A 16807-nucleotide genomic window follows, 5' to 3' on the forward strand; every position below is an offset into this window, starting at 1 on the left:
GTTATTCAAACACTAACCCAGGTATTGCTGTAAAGGTGTTCTGTAGATATGAGGTTAACATCCTCCATCAATAGATTTTAAGGAGATTATCCTCCATAATCTGAGTTGACCTGATCCAATCAGTTGAAAGGTTTTGAGAGGAGAACTGCAGTTTCCCTGAGGAAGCAGAACTTCCCCAGCATCAGATCCTCCCAGAGAGTTTCCAGCTGGTCCTTCCTGACAGTCTGATGTAGTTGCCTAACCAGCTCTCAGTCACATAAGCCAATTTCTTACAATAAAATCTTTTATAAATATTCTATAGTTCTACTTCTCTGTTGGAACTCTGACTGCTACAGAGGGTCAGCGGTATTTTTGTCCTCTAATATTTTCTCTCTTTTTGACATTTACTTAACTGAGAAGGTAATAGATTCCCCTGTTCCTTTTATTTATATAAAAGTACACAGTGATAAAATTTCTTCCAACTCCCTTTCCCATCTTCGAAGCTCTGAACCTACCATCTGTCACATGTAACCACTATGATTTTTCTTTGTGAATAATCCTATATTTTTATATATAAGCAAATAAATACAGATATACATCTCCTCCAATCCCCACCAATTTGCCAAAAAAAAAAAAGAAGCAAGAAAGGTAACCTACTCTTTACAATGTCCTGTACTCTGTCTCTTTTTCTTAATATTTCTGAAAGTTTTTTTCCATTTCAGTATGCAGAGAACATCTTATACTTTTTTCACAGCTGTATTATATTCTATTGCATGTCCATACCATGATTTCTTTAACCAGTCACCTACTGGTGAACGTTCAGCTTATTTCAACATGTTTGCTATTATTCACAAGGGAATATCCTTTAAAACATTTAAAAATATAAATAGATGGACAGAAAGAACTGTATATAATGACTTATGTCTGTATAATCATTGCATACTTTGAGCAAGAGTAGAGCAACATACAAGGGGAATTACTTAAAATGTCAGAGAGTTCATGCATTTTAAATTTTGAGAAACTTTCCTAAATTGTCCTAAATGTCCCACTATAGGTGAAGATAGTATTTCTTTAGGAAATTGTTTTTCCATAGCCTCAGCTATACAAGTGTGTCATTGATCTTTGGCATTTGTGCCAATCCAATAAATTACAAAGTATGTTTCAGTGGATATACATTTGTATTTCTTAATCAGAGTGACACAGAATATCTTTTTAGTATTAACTTAATAGTCAACGGAGAGAATGTATAACAAAGGGTAGCAAAGACAAGAGTTATATGTTTGAGTTATTTTTATTTCCTTTGCTGTATAAGCTCTGTGTAAATCTTCGGACTAGTTTTTGATCTAGTTGGTCTTTTTGTATCATCAAAGAGTTCTTAGATATTAAGGAGGTTACTCTATATATAATATAGGAATGCTAATATTTTCACCATTTTTTTTTGTCTTTTGGCCTTCTTGGGGGTCTCACCATTAAGAATTTATTTTTATATATTTTTATTTACCAGTCTTTGCTTTTTATGGCCTCCATATTTTGTGTTATACTCAAAAAGGCCTTCTCCACACCAAGGTTCTAAAGGCATTCACTATTTTTTCTTCTATAGAATGTTTAAGGTTTCTTTTTTTTGCATTTCACTATTATTTTTCAGATGACTGACAAGCTGTCACAAGATCATATATTAAATTAGGCTACTTTTTCCCTACTTACCAGAGATGCCTTTGTCATATACTGAATTTCTATATATTTGGATTTAAGTGTGTTCCATTGGTTTATATATCTATGAACCAGTACCACATCTTTTAATTGGGCTTTCCTGGTGGCTCAGATGGCAAAGAATCCACCTGCAATGTGGAAGACCCAGGTTTGATCCCTGCATTGAGAAGATCCTCTGGAGGAAGGCATGGCAATCCACTCCTGTATTCTTGCCTGGAGAATTCCAGGAACAGAGGAGCCTGGCAGGCTACAGTCCAAAGGGTTGCGAAGAGTCGGACACAAATGAGCAATTAATATTTTAATTAGTAAAGCTTTACAACATATTTTAACATCTTGGCAGGGTTAATTCTTCCCTGTCTTTCTCCACCCCCATCACTGCTCTTCTTTCAGAGCATTTTCTTGACAATTCTATTTGGTGCTGCATAAGAACTTTAGAAATAGTCTGTCCACCTTGCCCCCCCTGTCAAATATTTCCATACTGGTTTGTCTCTTCACAGTCCTAAAATTCTCCCATTAGGTATAATGAATCAGAAAGCCATAAGCCTCAGACAATGGTCTCTTACCTTGAGCTATGAATTGGGACAGCAACCACATCTCTTAGGGTTTTAGTTTTCTTCCTGACAGAATGGGGACAAAGATAAGGAGAAAAAGTTTTACATAGATGTTCTCTAAGATACCTTCCAGTTCTAAAATTTTCAGTTCAATATCAAACCTCTTTTTGAGTGTTTTAATTAGCAGTATGCTCCTTTTTCATAAAAAATGCTTGCTTTGTTCCTTCAGCTTTTAGATAAATATAAAAGACACATTTTTCATTTTCACTAAGAATTTTATTAAGTAACATATTCACCCCTTTGTTCCACTACCTTTTGCCATTTTTCAGGCAACTTCGTAATTCCACCATCCCAAAACTTATCGTTTTGTGCAAAGAACTGTTCCAGGTGTCTTTTATAGTATTCCAGGGAATTGAATTTTTTTTTTTTCCATTGAGAGAATTTTGTAGATGGAAATCTAAAGTTGCAATGTCTGGTGAATACGGCAGATGAATCAGAACTTCCCAACCAAGCAGTAACAGTTTTTGCCTAGTCATCAAAGAAACAGGCAGTCTTGTGTTATGCTGATGGAAAATTATGCATTTTCTATTGACTAATTCTGGATGCTTTTCATCAAGTGCTGCTTTCAGTTGGTCAAACTGGGGGCAGTACTTGTTGGAATTAACTGTTCAGTTTTCTGGAAGGAGCTCATAATAGAGGACTCCCAATCCCACCATCTTCTTTGCATGAAGACTGATCTTTGGTGTGGTTGGTAGTGGTTCATTTCACCTGACCCATGATCTCTTCTGTTCCACATGATTGTACAGTATCCACTTTTTATAGCCCCACTTGGTTGTACAGTATCCACTTTTCATAGCCTGTCACAATGTTTTAAAAAGAGAACATTTTGCTATATTTAAGCAAAGAATCGCAGGCAGAAATATGGTCAGGAGGATTTTTTTGGTTTAATTTATGTGGAACCCAAACGTCAAAGCAATGAACCTAACTGAGGTGGTGCAAATGATTTTCAACACTTGATTTGGATTTTTGAGTAGGTCAGCTATCTCTCATGTGCTATAAACACTGATGTTCTCAATTAATGTCTCAATTTGAGTGCGATCAACTTCAACTGGTCTATCAATCATGGAGCATCATCCAGTGAGAAATCTCTAGCTAGAAACTTCGCAAGCCACTTTTGATGCATTTGATCAGTCACAGCACCGTCTCCATACACTGCACAAATCTTTATTTGCATTTCAGTTGCAATTTTACTTTTCTTGTAATAATAAAGCATAATATGCCAGAAGTGCTGCTTTTTTTTCACCTTCAATACCTACACAAAAATTCACCAATTTTGGTAAGGTTTTTTATTTTAATGCATGCTGATAGCACAGCTGTCAAAATACAATCTAACAAGATTGTCTCAAATGAAGTTAAAAGACAACTAGATGCTATTAGTGCCATCTTACAAAAAAATCAAACGAACTCTTTGGTTAATGAAATTTTTGGAATCATTTGTCATAATCTGCAGTAGCGGAGATCAAAAAGAAATCACTTATTGCCCCTACAGATCAAAATTTATATAACAGAATTTCCATGGAGTCCTATTTTCTAAGCCACTTAACTCTTCTAAATGCAACATGTAGAAGCCCCGAGACAGAAACAAGCTCAGAGTGTTCAGTGACTCAGCCGTGTCCGACTCTCTGCGACCCCATGGACTATATAGCTCACCAGATTCCTCTGTCCACGGAATTTTCCAGGCAAGAATACCGGAGTGGGTTGCCACTTCCTCCTCCAGGGGATCTTCCTGACCCAGGGATAGAACCCAAATCACCCGCTTCCAACATAGTATAAGTGAAAGTTCTGACACCCAAAAGGTATCAACAAACAATAAAAGTTTCAGAAGGTCTGCCTCTATTTTTGTTTTTGCTTCTCTTTTTCTTTTTACTGTATCTGTAAATTGCTAGCTGACCAGACTGTGCAAGATCAAAGCCTCTAAATGCAGTTCTCTCACACATGCCTGCGTGGCCATTGAGTGCATTGATTACACATCACCACTGAGTAACTGGGACAATACTCTAAATAGTGTGTCGTGGACGAGGGTGGAAAAAGGAAGCAATAAAAACTTTAGCTGGCTGCATTGCTCTGAAACATACATTATTTTTTTTCTCTCTTGCCAACAAGCTGGCACAGGATCAGTCTGTGACACTTATGTTGTACTGCAGTTAAGTGTTCGGTGGCTTCTGATGAACCACCTGATCTATGAACCCCCTGTGCGTGCTAAGTCACTTCAGTCGTGTTTGAATCTTTGCAATCCTATGGACTGTAGCCCGCCAGACTCCTTTGTCCGTGGGATTCTCCAGGCAAGAATACTGAAGTGGGTTGCCATGCCCTGCTTCAGGGGATCTTCCAGACCCAGGGATCAAACTGGCACCTCTTATGTCTCCTGCATCGGCAGGCGGGTTCTTTACCACTAGTGCCACCTGAGAAGCCCATAAACCATTTAATGAATTAAGAAGATCCATGAGTTAAGAAGCTGAGAGAGCTTCTCTCTAGCAACCTCCATGCTTTTCAAGACTGTTTCATTAACAGGCTTTTCCCTCTCCCTTTTCCTCAATGGCTCTATGTTAGGTGGAATTCATTAGAATGTGGACTATAAAACCCAAACACTAAAGAAAGAGTTTATTTTCAGGAAGAGTATTTTTATCCTTTCTGCAGAATAGTGCCTTACATATGTAATATGCCTCCTGTCCCCAAAGGAAGCATTCTTAAAGTGATTGACCTACATGAAAAATCTCATCTCAGCCCTAAAAAACTCCTGTGCAAAAACATAAGGCTGGGACAGGAGGGTCTGCATTTATTTCAATAAGTCAGAAGTTACTTGGGCACTAATCCTCACAGGAGCTGTACACAAAGCCCTGGACATCAAAATATCCTTGACTAGGCTGACTTTTAATTTAGGAGTTTACTAGAGCCTGCAGCTATACTGCTGGAGTCTGTGATAGTGTCAGATTCCATAAATGAAGCGTGGAGGACTTGGTTAGCGGCCTGGGTAGAATGCCAAAGAACACCCTGGGGACATGCTAATTCAGTACTCAAGGTAGCCTGCCCTTCTGTGAGCCGGCACTAAATCAGTGCCCTGTAATGGTGTTCGAAGCACTGCAGTGCAGGCTCAAATTTTTGCTATCAGCTCCTCGCACTTATTTACAACCCTCTTTTCTCTGGCATTTGCAGGGTAGCTGCAAGGACAATAAGCTACAGCTGCCACATCAAATTTTCCAGCAAGCAGAAACTGCCTGGCATCCCGCCACCAGCCAGGCTTTCCATGAATCCCCTTCCTGATTGGTAAGGGAGGCTGGTGAGAGAACGAATGTCCAGGGAGGCAACTCCTCCAACACGGCCCATGGGTACATGATAGAATAACGAGAGCAAAGAATAATGGACTGTGATCGTCTCTTACTTCTTTTCATCTCTTTCCAAGACTCTACTGCAGTGCCTGCCACTGCCCAGGCATTTCCACCACTCGAGTAGAGGGCTGGGGGAATTCTCATGGGCAGGACATCTCATCGTTGGCTGCAGCTTTCTCTTTAGTAGATGGTGGTGGGAAGACAGTCAGGAACCTAAGGAAACCCAGCCAGTGCCATCATTACACTCATGATCTGAGGAGCCCCACATCCTCACTTCATAAATTTACATTCCTCATCACAAACCTATTACTGAGAAATATTATCTTCCCCTTTTTACAGCAGAAAGAACTGAAGCTGAAAGAAATTAAGTGACTTGCCCAAGGTGGTCAGTTACAAGCAGGAGAGCCTCCATTTAACCTACTTCCATCTGACACCAAAGCACAGGAGACAGGTGGTAAAATTATACATATCTCAGTTTCAACTGGCTTCCCTGGTGGCTCAGTGGCAAAGAATCTGCCTGCCAATGCAAGAGACTCGGGTTCCATCCATGGGTCAGGAAGATCCCCTGGAGAAGGAAATAGCTACCCACTCCAGTATTCTTGCCTGGGAAACCCCATAGACAGATGAGATTGTAGGCTACTTACTGTCCATGGTGTCACAACAGTTGGATACAACTGAGTGACTAAACAACAATTGTTTCAGTGGAGTTTCCAAAGGATAATAAAAGTGGCAAGCACTGCCCAATCCTTAAGTGAGATTCGAAAGCACCAGTAAGTGTGGGGCATGCTAGGAAAGTAGAAAACTAGTTCTGTCAACCTTAGCCTACCTCATACCTTGAGGGTTTAAAGAGTTAGGACACTAAAGATAATGCTTCTTTTAGAGAGACTTGTAGGGTCACCATGGCCCCTCTCCTCTCTTTACCCTGGTAATGAGGAGGAGGATGAGTCCCTATTTTGTTGTTGTTTTTCAGTTGTTAAGTTGTATATGACTCTTTGTGATCCCATGGACAGTAGCCTGCCAGGCTCCTCTGTCCATAGGATTTCCCAGGAAAGAATACTGTAGATTCCCTTCTCCAGGGAATCTTTCCAACCTAGGAATCGAACTCATGTCTCATGCACTACAGGCGAATTTTTTTTTTACCACTTAACCACCAGGGAAGTCGAAGTCCCCATTGCCTCAAGCCAAAGAGAGGAACATCACAGGACACTGGGAAAAGCTTGACACGTGTCCCTTCAACTTTGAAAAATAAACACTCATTCACAGTGGGCAAAACTAAAGATGGTGGCTTGAAGAAAGGGGGATGTATCAGGAGTGAACTGTTCTGCTACTGATGTAGCAAAAGGGTAGGTTTTTCTGAAGAAGAGCTGTTTGTGTTTCCGCATAAAATGCCCCCTTTGCTCCCTATCTACTCTCTGGCTGGGCCAGCTCTGGAAGGGGTCGAGCAGTTACTTTCCAGGGAGAAAAAAATACATCAAGAGCCTGAAGATGATTACAGCCACTCTCCCATGGTAGGCTGACAAGCCAAGCCTGAAGCAGGCTGGAGCTGAGTAAGTGAATTTGAACTATACTGGACTTATCTTTTCTTTTTATACAACGGTGGACTAGACAGGAATTATCTGATTATTAGACCGATCTGGGCTTTTAACACTAAAACAAGGGGATCACTGATTCATCTCAAAGTAGTTTTAAAACTATGAAACCTGCTTTAAATGTCATATGAGAACTAGGGAGAGGGAAGAGTCAGCAAGCCTATGTAAGAGGCATTTCTGAAACAAGTCAAAATTCTCATACTTTTCAGCTCCTCTGAATCCAGCTAATCCCCTCGGGTAACTTATATAAACTCAATGTTGCCTCAAGAAGGCATTATGGAATGCCCTCTTCCTTGGCCTACTCTTTAGGTGAATTAAGTTTCTAAAGGTCTTCCCTGTCACATCTGGTTTGCACTGTTTTCCCTACAGCCCTCCCTCCCCTTGCTCATATCTACCTGGCCATCCTACCCCATCTCAGCTTACAGGAAACTAGCACCTCCTAGCCTTGTACACCTGAGGAGTGTGTGTGCATAGGTGTTAGTTACTCAGTCATGTCTGACTCTTTGCAACCCTTTGGATTATAGCCTGCCAGGCTCCTCTGTCCACGGGATTTTCCAGGTAAAAAAAGTGGAGTGGGTTGCCATTTCCTCTTCCAACACCTGAGGAGTATTCATATATAACTTGGTACTTTGGAATGGGTATCACAAAATGCCTTCTACCCTAGACATCACATCTTTGCTTCCTATGTTTCAAATCAATCTTTGGGGGCCTCAGTCACAAGTCCTGTGACTCCTCGAGAAGCTGCCAGAACTCATCAGGTGAGAGTACTCTGAGATCCCTGAAGCAATTATTTCTTAAGCACTACTGCCCAGGATAGGAAGCAATTTGTCTCTCAGGAGCTCTCACATAGATGGTGCTTCTACAGCCAGGAGAGAGCAGGCAGGGAGCCCCGGGCAGAGAGGGAACAGAACCCTCCCCATGATGAAGTACAATTCAAACTACATCTGGACTTCAGTGTGCATGCTGCGTAATTTAAATATGGGACATACTCTAAGCTCACAGATTCAAAACTCTACCTGTCTATAGCCATGAATATATGTCTGTCGACATTCTGTCATGCTTTTTAAATTCCAAGAATTGTCAGTAAACGAGTGTAACGTGCCTTCTCATTTGAAGATGAAACTCCTTCTGATGGCACCTAAAAATGGTTTTTTAATAATGTTTCAGGTAATATGAGCATATTCATTGTGTGTGTGTATGCATGTGTGTGTCTGTGTGTGCGCACATGTGCACTAAGTCACTTCAGTTGTGTCTCACTCTTTGTGACCCCATGGACTGTAGCCCACCAGGCTCCGCAGCCAATGGGTTCTCCAGGCAAGAATACTGGAGTGGGTTGCCATGCCCTCCTCTAAGGGAGGACCCAGGGATCGAACTGGCATCTCTTCTGTCTCCTGCATTGGCAGGCGGGTTCTTTAAAACTCATGCCACCTGGGAAGCCCGACCATACTCATGGTACAAGGTTAAGTGATAAAAAGATATAAAATTGGACATGTAGTATGTATATGTATATGACAGCATCTAGCCATGCCCCAACTTGCGGATCTCAAGCCTGTTGAGTTCAGACACCTCAAAATACATGCGCGACCCACAAGCCCACAAAGTGTCCAGGGTTCTGTGCTGAGTCTCTGGGTCCCAGAGTAGACACTGTCAGCACCCCAGCACTTTTTCTCGGGCCTTCCAAGGCAGAGTAAGACCTGCTTGGCTTCCAACTGCCTTAGGGTTTTCTCTGGCATTCAGAATCTGCTTTGCCTGCACCTGGGACAGGCTGGAAATGACCAATAATGAACATCTTCTGGCCTTCCTTGGTGGCTAAGATGGTAAAGAATATGACTGCAAGGGACCCAGGTTCGATCACTGGGTTGGGAAGAACTCCTGAAGAAGGGAATGGTTACCCACTCCAGTATTCTTGTCTGAAGAATCCCATGGACAGAGGAGCTTGGTGAGCTACAGTTCATGGGGTCGCAGAGTTGGGCACAACTGAGTATATATACAAACTGAATTAAATGGCAATCTTAGTCACTACAGCAGTGCCAGAAGTAGTATCTTTACTGGAAGAAATTAGCACAGACTGGAATGAAGCTACAGGTTTGAAGGAGTTCTCATCAATTACCTCCAGGAAAGAGGATCTTAAATAGTTTGCATTTGCTTGGATGAGACAGCAGCTTACATTCGTTCCCACCATACACTTTCATGCCAAAAGCCATTGGCCTTTTAGGGTATTTGAACAGCATCTTAAAGGCACAGCTGAAGTGCCAGCTATGGGATGATACCCCATGAGGTTAGGATACAGTACATATTTTGAACCAATGGCCATCATCTGCTGCTCTGTGTCAACAACTAGAATTGAAATGGGTACCAAGGAATGAAAGTAAGGGTGGCCCTTCTCACCATCAGTCCCAGTAAATTATTCAAGGAGTTTGTGCCTACCCTTCCTCCAACTTTAAGGTCACCTGGACTGAAGATCCTGGTTCCTGGGTAAGTGGAAATATAATGAAGGACAAGAGTTCATTAAGCCTAAAGCTATGACTGCCTCACAGTCATTTTCATCGTTCATCCTAACTATCCTAAACATCCTAGCCATCTGATGTGAAAAGCCGACTCATTAGAAAAGACCCTGATGCTGGGAAAGATTGAAGGCAGGAGGAGAAGGGGATAACAGAGGATGAGATGGTTGGATGGCATCATCGACTCAATGGACATGGGTTAGAGGAAACTCTGGGAGATAATGAAGGACAGGGAAGCCTGGCATGCTACAGTCTATGGGGTCACAAAGAGTCAGACACAACTAAGTGACTGAACAACAAAAGATCAGCAGACAAAGTGAGCAAGAGTGACCAACTCTCATGAGGAACTAGAACTTCTGCAAAATGGACAAAGGGTTAAGTATGTTTGGGACTCAAGGGATTTAGAGGGCACCTGTTGAAAGAGAAAACTCTTAAGAATTTGTAACGAGCCACCATCTTGAAGAATGAATGACAGAAGAAAGGAATTCATTATGGAGCAGGAGTGTATTTGAGCAGTGCAAGGGGCAGACACTAGCAGAGATTATCTGTGTACCATCATTCACCCTCAAACTGTACCACTGGAGGGCATAAAGCTGACTTCCAACTGTGCAATGACTCTGTCTGGGGGTCAAAGCCTTGCTGTCCACACACAGCGAAGGCTGAAGTGTCAGAGAATTAACACACACCAGGAGCAGCATTCAACCAGTGACTGGAGGGAACTGGGGTATAAATGCCATGGTTCCTTCCATGTGAAGGGAGAATAATTCAAGCACACATTCTGCTGTTTCCCAGAGTTCCTCAGTGAGTTGCAGTTACCTACAGGTAACTTGCTTGACCACAATCTCCTTAATGGCTGTCTGCGTGTGTGCTCAATTGCTCAGCTGTGTTTGACACTTTGCGATTCCATGGACTGTACCCCGCCAGGATTTCCCAGGCAAGAATATTGGAGTGGGTTTCCATTTCCTTCTCCAGGGGATCTTCCCGGCCCAGGAATTGAGTCCATGTTTCCTGCATTGGTAGGCAGATTCTGTACCGCTGAGCTCTCAGGGAAGCCCTTTACATTCCCACCCTGTTACCAGGGTTTCCTGGAATCACCCTCATATAAATTACTTGCAGTCCAGTCTTCATCTCAGGATTTACTTCTAGAAGAAGCCAAACTAAGAAAGACTCCCCAGTCTATGCTGGAGGGGTGTCCACATGGGGTACTCAAACAGGGACCAAGAAAAGTCGTCCACCATGGACTGGATGACGTCTGCTGGGCAGTCAGTGAGTGATAATACTAGCTACAAACATAATACAAATGCTCCTCTGGTCCTGCTGGAAAGAGTAAAAGGGTAACAGTCCCTGCCATGGGCAGTGGGACGCTACAAGATGTCACTGGAGGCTAAGTTATTAGTGGGCAGGGACTGAGGGCCAATGCACGTCCTGGAAGGTTCAATAACTTACAGCACCTATTTTGCCAGGTTCATTCATCTGAGACTTCCAGAAATCAGGCCCTCTCAATCCTGGGACAAAATTCCCCACCATGACAGGCACTGCTCTATTACTCTTCATGTCTCCACTATCATTCCATACCATATGTTCCTATAGCCCATCTCTTTCTTCAGGCTTCCCTGAGCAACACTTAATCCATCCTCAAAACTGACACTCCTCTTCTCTTTTATAACAGACCCAGAAGCCCCATTAAACCTTCAATCCATACCTTTAACTATAAAGAAATTAAACAAACTCAAAAAATAAAAATTATTCCAGTTCAGTTCAGTTCAGTCACTCAGTCGTGTCCGACTTGTTGCGATCCCAAGGACTGCAGCACGCCAGGCCTCCCTGTCCATCACCAACTCCTGGAGTTTACTCAAACTCATGTCCACTGAGCCGGTGATGCCATCCAAACATCTCATCTGTCATCCCCTTCTCCTCCCGCCTTCATTCTTTCCCAGCATCAGCGTCTTTTCAAATGTGTCAGCTCTTCCCATGAGGTACCCAGAGTATTGGAGTTTCAGCTTCAACATCAGTCTTTCCAATGAACACTCAGGACTGATCTCCTTTAGGATGGACTGGTTGGATCTCCTTGCAGTCCAAGGGACTCTCAAGAGTCTTCTCCAACACCGCAGTTCAAAAGCGTCAATTCTTCGGCACTCAGCTTTCATTATAGTTCAACTCTCATATCCATACATGACCACTGGAAAAACCATAGCCTTGACTAGACCTTTGTTGGCAAAGTAATGTCTCTGCTTTTTAATATGCTGTCTAGGTTGGTCATAACTTTCCTTCCAGGGAGTAAGCATCTTTTAATTTCATGGCTGCAATCATCACATGCAGTGATTTGGGAGCCCCAAAAAAATAAAGTCAGCCACTGTTTCCCCATCTATTTCCCATGAAGTGATGGGACCAGATGCCATGATCTTAGTTTTCTTTTTTTTTTTTTTTTTATTAGTCTTCTTTTTGAGCTTAGCTTTCTGAATGTTGAGCTTTAAGCCAACTTTTTCACTCTCCTCTTTCACCTTCATCAAGAGGCCCTTTACTTCTTATTCACTTTCTGCCATAACAGTGGTGTCATCTGCATATCTAAGGTTATTGATATTTCTCCCAGCAATCTTGATTCCAGCTTGTGCTTCCTCCAGCCCAGCATTTCTCATGATGTACTCTGCATAGAAGTTAAATAAGCAGGGTGACAATATACAGCCTTGACATACTCCTTTTCCTATTTGGAACCAGTCTGTTGTTCCATGTCCAGTTCTAACTGTTGCTTCCTGACCTGCATACAGGTTTCTCAAGAGGCACGTCAGGTGGTCTGGTATGCCCATCTCTTTCAGGATTTTCCACAGGTTACTGTGATCCACACAGTCAAAGGCTTTGGCATAGTCAATAAAGCAGAAATAGATGTTTTTCTGGAACTCTCTTGCTTTTTCAATGATCCACCAGATGTTGGCAATTTGATCTCTGGTTCCCCTGCCTTTTCTAAAACCAGCTTGAACATCTGGAAGTTCACGGTTCATGTATTGCTGAAGCCTGGCTTGAAGAATTTTGAGCATTACTTTACTAGCGTGTGAGATGAGTGCAACTGTGCGGTAGTTTGAGCATTCTTTGGCATTGCCTTTCTTTGGAACTGGAATGAAAACTGACCTTTTCCAGTCCTGTGGCCACTGCTGAGTTTTCCAAATTTGCTGGCATATTGAGTGCAGCACTTTCACAGCATCATCTTTTAGGATTTGAAATAGCTCAACTGGAATTCCATCACCTCTACTAGTTTTGTTCATAGTGATGCTTCCTAAGGCCCACTTGACTTCGCATTCCAAGATATCTGGTTCTAGGTGAGTGATCATACCATCATGATTATCTGTGTCATGAAGATCTTTTTTGTATAGTTATTTTGTGTATTCTTGCCATGTCTTCTTAATATATTCTGCTTCTGTTAGGTCCATACCATTTCTGTCCTTTATTGAGCCCATCTTTGCATGAAATGTTTCCTTGGTGTGTCTCATTTTCTTGAAGAGATCTCTAGTCTTTCCCATTCTATTGTTTTCCTCTATTTCCTTGCATTGATTACTGAGGAAGGCTTTCTTATCTCTCCTTGCTATTCTTTGGAACTCTGCATTCAAATGGATATATCTTTCCTTTTCTCCTTTGCTTTTGGCTTCTTTTCAGAGCTATTTGTAAGGCCTCCTCAGACAACCATTTTGCTTTTTTGCATTTCTTTTTCTTGGGGATGGTCTTGACCCCTGTCTCCTGTACAATGTCACGAACCTCTGTCCATAGTTCTTCAGGCACTCTATCAGATCTAATCCCTTGAATCTATTTGTCACTTCCACTGTATAATCATAAGGGGTTTGATAAGTGGAGAATGACAAAATGTGGTCCACTGGAGAAGGGAATGGCAAACCATTTCAGTATTCTTGCCTTGAGAACCCCATGAACAGTAGGAAAAGGCAAAAAGATAGGACACTGAAAAGTTATTTAACAATATTTAATAGTAGCTTTCCTTATCTTGAGTGTAGAGGAAGTTTTATCTTTAACTCCTTCCAAAAGATAAGAAGAAGTATTTGTATGCTATCTTTCATTTGCAGTATAGAAAAATACATCAAGAGAGTCTAAGTGGTCACATTCTGCTACATGTGTTTAACAAAACACACCACAACATTAATTGGTTTTATTTCTTAGTAGTAAATCTCTGTTTTCCTAATCTTCTGAAAGATACTACATGTACAAATCGTAAGAAAATGCAACTGTGTGTATCATTTTAGAATCCACAGGTTGTGGACTCTATGTTTTTTCAAATGATCTGCCTATATTAGAAGCAAGGAACTAACAGGTCCTTGCTAACTTCAACTTCAATGTATTTCCCAATGACAGTTATTCAAATTTAAAATATGTTCACACAAGTAAATATAACTCAAACTCTGTGAGTTAGAACGCTACTTACCTATTACAGCTATAACAAAACTTGACATTCCTTTTTTATGTGTATACATGCATATATAAAATCAATATATAATCTTACCAAGTGCTGAATCTATTCACAATTTTTTAAATTACTAATCTGGCAGCCAAAAAACAATTCCAGCTTCAGTTAAATTTATAAGTAGACTGTAACACATGACAAAAATAAACCAATCCACAAAGCATAAGAAATAAAAACAGACTCACAGAACACAGACCTGTGGTTGCTGGGGGAGTAGGGAGGGACAGATTGGGAAACTGGGGTGAGCAGATGCAAACCATTACACACAGAATGGAGAGACAACAAGGTCCTTCCAAACAGCACAGGGAACTACGTTCAATATCTTGTAATAAAGCATAATGGAAAACAATATGAAAAAGAATAGATATATTTATATATGCATGTATAGGGCTTCCCAGGTGACTCTCGCAGTAAAGAACCTGCCTGCCAATGCAGGAGACCTAAGAGACACAGGTTCAATCCCTGGATAGGGAAAATCCCTTGGAGGAGGGCATGGTAACCCACTCCAGTATTGCTGCCTGGGAAATCCCATGGACAGAAGAGTCTGGCATTCTACAGTCCATAGCATCGCAAAGAGTTGGACACGACTGAAGTGACTTAGCACATGTATGCATAAAGGACTCAGTCTGCTGTGCAGCAGAAATTAACACAATACTGTAAATCAACTATACTTCAATAAAAGATTTAAAAACCGAAAAATTTAAAAATTTAAAGATAAATCCAATTGTATGAGAGCTGATTCTGGCCAAGAATGAAACACCTATTGTAGAACAAGATTATGCACTGGAAATTTTCTCTCTTATGAAATTTCTCATAAAATAGCTAAAGATCATCTTGTCGGAGAAGAACAATAAAATAGCTACTATCCTTCAACACAGGCAAAGGAAACTTTCTGAGCTGTTTGTTGCCTTTACTCCTCAAGAACATTCTAGAATACAGCTCTGAGGCACATGATGAGCTTCTGTGAAATCTCACCCATTTACATCATAGACATAAGGAAAGGACTAGGAAAGAATGAGTAAACTTGAAAACTTTTCACTATAGTCTGGATGAAGTTCCTTCCTTAGTGCTGCCTGAAACCACTTAACAAAGAAAGTATGTAAGGAGATAAAAATTCAAAATATTATGTCCAGTACTACAAAACAGAATTAAGTTTAGCACAAGTTAATTTACCATAGCTCACCATAACTAAGAGAAACTATTTGAACAACAAAAACAAAGAGTCATTTCTGGAATAAACTGCTAGACACATGTCAAGTATTAGGTTGAACTACAAGAAATTGCCCATATTTCGCCATTTTTTCATCAAATGACAATTTCATATAATTTCACCTAGTATTTTCTCTTATATTTGCATAACTACAAAACACTCAGAAAGGTAATATTTGGTCCATTATTCTGATTTGGAAAACTACATGCAAAAAACCATGACAATACTTTATAATCTTATCTACATAAAGTATGGTAAGCTAGCCAGGGGAAGAAGGACTCAACAGAAGTTGATATTCAACTTTCAACTAATGTTCAGATGAAAGTAAAAAGAAAGTGAAAGTGTTAGTAGCTCAGTCGTGTCTGACACTTTGCGATTCCATGGACCACAGCCCACCAGACTTCTCTGTCCATGGTATTCTCCAGGCAAGAAAACTGGAGTGGGTAGCCAATTCCTTCTCCAGGGGATCTTCCCGACTCAGTGATCAAACCTGGGTCTCTTTCATTGCAGGTGGATCTTTTACTGTCTGAGCCACCAAAGGAGGCCAGTGTTCAGATGAACACAGTCAAAGACTTACCTGATTCACATAGTGCAATCTTCCAGAAAACTCAAGTTAGAAATGAGCTTTCTTTTCCCCCAAACCACCTGTATTAACTACTCCAGCTGTTCTCAACTTGGTGCAGAGCACCATATTAGACAGTAATAAGAGCAGAAATTTCTCTCTTTGAGAAATTCTCCAATAGTATTGTCTTCACAACAATTTTTCTGTTAGCATATTAGTTGTTGAGATTGCGATGCAAAGATGTTTGAGGTGGGAAGCCAGGTGGAGGAAGGGGAGACACGAGATAAGCCAGATCCCTGACATCTCTTTGCTTTGTCTCCCATTAACCACTGATACACACCACCAAGACCACCTGCCTAGCTCCACTCCCAGAATCTCTCCCTAACTTTAGAACATGGATTCATGTTGCTATATAGCAGAAACCAACACAATATTGTAAAGCTATTATCCTCCAGTTAAATAAATAAACAAATTTAAATTTAAAAGGAATGTGGTTTCATCTCAGACTGAAATTCTTATAGGAGAAAGACAATATGGATCCTCGAACACAGAAGGTCTGTTAGCAATATTTTAAAGGGTTTATCATATATTTCTTTGACATGATATCTTTGACATCAACTCATTTAGTTTTTCTTCTACCTCTCTGGCTCTTTTCAAATTCTCAAAGCAGCTTCTCCTCTCTATCCAACCTCTGAATGTTGAGGCTCCTTGGGGATTTGGTTTCTCATTTTCATTTTCTCCCTGATATCTTCCACTCCTGCAGCATTAAATAATTATAGATATGATGGTAATTCCCAAATTTATATCTCTAGCCAAGATCTATTTTCTGAGATCAGATTCACACACCCAACTGCCTT

The 16807-nt window shown here is 41.0% G+C and overlaps 1 long non-coding RNA gene across 1 annotated transcript in view; it reads right to left on the reverse strand.

Annotated features, from left to right (window-relative positions):
• Positions 1-2308, reverse strand: part of LOC122423767 — a 74046-nt gene extending 71738 nt beyond the window's left edge. Inside the window, exon 1 of the long non-coding RNA XR_006264216.1 lies at positions 2253-2308. This is a non-coding gene — a long non-coding RNA (uncharacterized LOC122423767). The remainder of the gene's footprint in view (positions 1-2252) is intronic.
• Positions 2309-16807: the final 14499 nt, after the last annotated feature.

Source organism: Cervus canadensis, chromosome 21 (assembly GCF_019320065.1).
Source record: "Cervus canadensis isolate Bull #8, Minnesota chromosome 21, ASM1932006v1, whole genome shotgun sequence".
Lineage (NCBI taxonomy): Eukaryota > Metazoa > Chordata > Mammalia > Artiodactyla > Cervidae > Cervus > Cervus canadensis.